The 4591-nt window shown below is 36.7% G+C and overlaps 1 long non-coding RNA gene across 1 annotated transcript in view; it reads left to right on the forward strand.

Annotated features, from left to right (window-relative positions):
- The first annotated feature begins 3522 nt into the window (after positions 1–3522).
- The window catches only part of LOC106941324 (uncharacterized), a 19276-nt gene continuing 18207 nt past the window's right edge, over positions 3523–4591 (forward strand). The window contains exon 1 of the long non-coding RNA XR_001423332.1: positions 3523–3534. This is a non-coding gene — a long non-coding RNA (uncharacterized LOC106941324). The remainder of the gene's footprint in view (positions 3535–4591) is intronic.

A 4591-nucleotide genomic window follows, 5' to 3' on the forward strand; every position in this document is an offset into this window, starting at 1 on the left:
GTGTGTGGCAGAAGGGAAATGCCTAAAACATGCAGGACAGGGAGGCAGTGAGGACCAGGGTTGAGAAACGCTGGGTTAGGGTAAGGATAAGGGTAAGGCTTAGGCTATAGAAATGAATGGAAGTCAGTGGAAAGTCCCCACAAAGATTTGCAAACATGCATGTGTGTGTGCGTGTGGTCAGTCAGGACTTACTAATATGTCCTCTGCTGATGCGCCAGCTATTTTCCACCAGAATTCATTGGATTTAGACATTCCTCTGTTTTTTTTCTTCCTCTCTCCCATTTTTCTCCATCAGATTACTCTGTGACTGTCTGTCCATACCGGGTAATCCACACAAAAGCACACTTACAGGCTTTTTACTTATATTTAAAAAAAATCTCCAATTGGTTCCAAAATGTATTTTTGTATGTATTTGTGCTGTTATTCCTGTGTACCTCTGAAGTTCCTGTGTATTTGTCTTTTTGTGTGGGACTCTGTGAGCATATGGAAGGTGGGTGTGTTTGCAGAGAGCAGGGTCCACATTGTTTGTGTCTTCTTGTTTGCTCATGCAGTTTTACTTTTTTTCCCCCTGCATCTCAGACAAAATGTTTGTGGCCGGTTCTCCAGTCAGTCTTGTCTTCGTGTGTGTTTATGTAAGACAGTGAAGGAGAGAAAAAGGCAGAAAGGACTGAAGAGCGGTTTGGAGCATCAACCCATTTAGGGTTGGCTGTTGAATCTGTCTCTACTCAAGTTTCTACCTGGTGGGCTTGTCGTCTGTTTAGATCCAGTAGCTGTGATAAACACATGTCTACGTCAAACCAGAAGAAGTTAGGAAAATATGTGTCTTATAAGCTGAAGTGAATGTCTTCTAGGAAAAATTTAAATTACTATTCTTGTTTTTGTTTTAGATTTTATTCAACAGACCGACACAAAGTACTGCATAATTGTGATGTGGAAGAGAAAAGATGCTTGAGTTTCACCAATTTTACAAATAAAAGTCTGAAAAGTTCATCCCCATTTAAACTCACCAATAAACCCAGAACATTCAAAGGTCACCTAATTCTTCACCAACACCAACGTACCTAAGCATCGGAACAGCATGAAAACTCAATAAGGGCCAAAACTGGGATTCGAACTCACAACCTTCTTGCTACAACAGTGCTATCAACAGAGCATCTGTGCAGTTCACACAGTTAAACTCCACTGCTTTATGTCACTTAGTTAAAAAAGGTTGCCCGTGTATGGAAGCTCAGCATCGAGTCACAGACTTTTTTAACCTAAAAATTTAACCCAAACAGATTAGTTCAGCTTAATTTAGTATATTTTGTACAATTAAAATACAGATCAATGATATTAAGAAGCAGAAATAATAATAGTGCAGGAAGAGGCAAAACCCCAATGGATTTATATAAAGTCACCAGTGAAATAGAATAGAAAAAAACAATATAATCCAAGAATATAGCTCTGATCAAAAATTTAAGAATAAAATAATATACAAAAAAGAAGATATAAACACATCTACAAAGTATTAATGAAAATTTGAATAAAAGGAATGCAATGAAAAAAGTGCCAATCACAATTCCTGAAATGCAGTTTTAAATAAATGTTAAACTCTTTTAACAAGGGTGTGCTGTGGTGGCACAGGGGTTAAGCACAGTCCACATATGGAGGCCTCAGTCCTTGAAGTGGCCATCACAGGTTCAATTCCTGGCCTGGCAACCTTTGCCACATGTCTTCCCCTTCTCTCATTACCCACTTTCCTGTCAACTAACTATCAAATAAAGGCCACTAGAGCTGACAAAACCTTAAAAAAAAATCTCTTAAAGTGCAAAAAAATCTAATTTTACATCCTCTGAACTGGAGAGAAAACTGATCTCTATTGCTCTGATATGATGAAGCTCTGAAATGTGGCGAGTTAACAATGAAACTGCATATTTGAATTAAAGCAGTGGAAGAAGCGCACTGGCATATCCTCTGGATTTACTGAAATCTTTTAAACAAAAATGTTAATTTGAACAAATGTTAATGGCAACTGTGCAGTATTTTTGGAATTGCGAAGAATACAAAATAAATACATAAAATAAAATAAAAATTACAATAATATTTGGCATTTTTATCTGGAAAAATACAAAATGATGAACCATGAGTACGTTGAACTTGACAACTTTGTACTTTCCACAAAGTATTGACTAATCAACTGCACTTAAAACAAAAAATTAATATTGTCGTTCATTTTCGTTCACTAAAAGGTTTCCATGACCATTCAGACATCTCCTGAAAGTTGCCATGAATATTCAGCGAACTTCTGAAGACAATGCTTAGTGGACGTCAAAATAAAACACTCCATATCTGGCGAACGCTGTGATTGCTGCCTGGACAGTTTACTAGAGGTTAAGCTGAAGGTCTGCTGGCCGTTTAAAGTCGTTTCATTTTGACGTCTAGCTGCAAACATTCACTAAGCATTGGCAGACGATGTTCGCCAAACGTCAAAATGACCTGTATTACCTGTATTAATGATGTTAAAGACTAACAACGCAAAACTAATGATAATAAAACACTTTATTCTGCAATATAAAGTACATAAGACATTATCAGCAAAAAATTCATTTGAAAATTGGAAGTGGTAGAAAAAAGAATACATTTTAATGCATATGATTTAATAAGACTATAAAAGTCAAGGAGAAATTCAGCATTTTAAAACATCTAATGTTTAGAAAAATCCCTCAGGAAAAGATGTGACCAGGTTTCTACTGCATGTAAAGCAGAAACACAAATACTAAGTTCTGTTTATTGAACCAGAATAATATCTGCTTCAATAAACTAAAAATAATGTTAGAAATTGACAGGACACCAAAGCTTCTGCAGAAACAGCCCAGAGACGTCAGAATAGAAAAATCCTTCCTCTGATTTTAAAGCTGCCAATGCCTCAGGGAGAGAAACGCATGGGGGGAATATTATTCATGTAACACACCTACCAATCCAACTGTGTGTCTGTGTGTGTGCGTGGATGTGTGTGTTGACCTTGCTCTCACTCTTATGGCAGGATTAACTCACACTGGACAGATGGCAGTGTGGTGGTGCTCCTCCCTCCCACACACTCATGCTAAAGCTAACACACACACCACAACTCAGCGCAGCATGGTGTGTGCTAGCCACGGCGTTGTGTCCAGGCACTACTGGAGGCTTAAATACACAAACATGCACACACAGAGTGAAACGGCAGGATGAAGGCCGTGTCAGCAGATGATGACTCTGATATCAGAAAGCTCTCTGCTGGTCTTTCTCTTAAAAACTTGTTCTGCTCTCACTTTTCTCTGGTTCTTCTCTTCATTAATCCAAGCAGGTTTGATGTACACAAACTTGTTATGGTTTCTCACAGGAGTACTTTATTGTAAAGACACCTGAACGTTTAAAGTGTTTTTTATCTGAACTAAATGAAATTTTGAACACTTTGGCAAAACTGGTTAAGTTTCAAAATGTTTATGGTTTCCTTTCAAATATGGCCTCAGTGTAACTGAAATACAAGCCCTGACTTGAATTATTGTCTTTAAGCTTGTAATAACCATTTCTTTGAGAATTCATAAAAGTTTAGATGTTCTAAAAAATCCTGCCTCTCACCCCGGAATGTTAGCTGGAGATAGGCACCAGCACCTTCTGACCCCACTAAGGGACAAGGGTGTAAAGAAAATGGATGGATGGTGATTAATCAATTATTGAAATAAAGCTAAACTAATTTAATAAATTGATTAATCGTTAACTGGAGAGTTCAGACTCAAAAAAGACCATTTACTGAAAAAATAACCCAACATCATCAGAGTTCTATAACCAAAACTGTACATGAATATTTTGGATTTAAGATGAAAACACCTTTGTCTGTAAATATGTTTTAGCCCAAACTCTTCAAGTGACAGTATTATCTTGACCCAGTTCACATTTACTAAAGGAATTATGTTGTGTTGCATTTTTTATTATTAATGTATTCTTAATAATCAGTCAGTAATCGATTAGAAAAATAATCAATAGTTGCATCCCTAGAAATGATGCAACACCAACTCCAATCTATTATATAGTGAATGAGTATTTCCTAAAAGATTGGTTGCTTTTAGTATAAGGAATTTAAGGTATAGAAAACTTTACAGAAAGAGTCTTTGACATTTAACCATAATGGACTCCAATATCACAGAGAGGGATTTTCAGTGCTTAGCAGATTAAGTCAATCATGAAGTGGACTGCTTTAATTCAAAACTATAATCCCATTTTGGGAATAAAATAAATTTGCTGAATTTCTTTAGGATGAAAGGAGAATATTACTTTAATTCACAGATTGACCAAAAATTGTGCAGTTTTCACTACACAGATCTCATTCTGTGGATGCTTTTTTGTTTTGTTTAGCATACATTAAAGTGAACTGTCTTTTTCTTCTCTACTGATTAGAATCTGTCCTTTTCCAGATCTCTGGGTTTCTGTCAGGAGATAATGACTCTAACTTTTGATCAGCTTCAGCTCGCTTTGCTGTTGCCTCCAGCGTTTCTGGCTGCCTGCACTCGGCATTCAGGAGACAAAGTGAGATTAATGCTGAGGATTCGTTCAAGCTAAACATTCGGAAAATAGA

This window comes from Poecilia latipinna, unplaced genomic scaffold (genome assembly GCF_001443285.1).
Source record: "Poecilia latipinna isolate Pla-1442-1.1 unplaced genomic scaffold, P_latipinna-1.0 Scaffold3608, whole genome shotgun sequence".
In the NCBI taxonomy this organism is placed as follows: domain Eukaryota; kingdom Metazoa; phylum Chordata; class Actinopteri; order Cyprinodontiformes; family Poeciliidae; genus Poecilia; species Poecilia latipinna.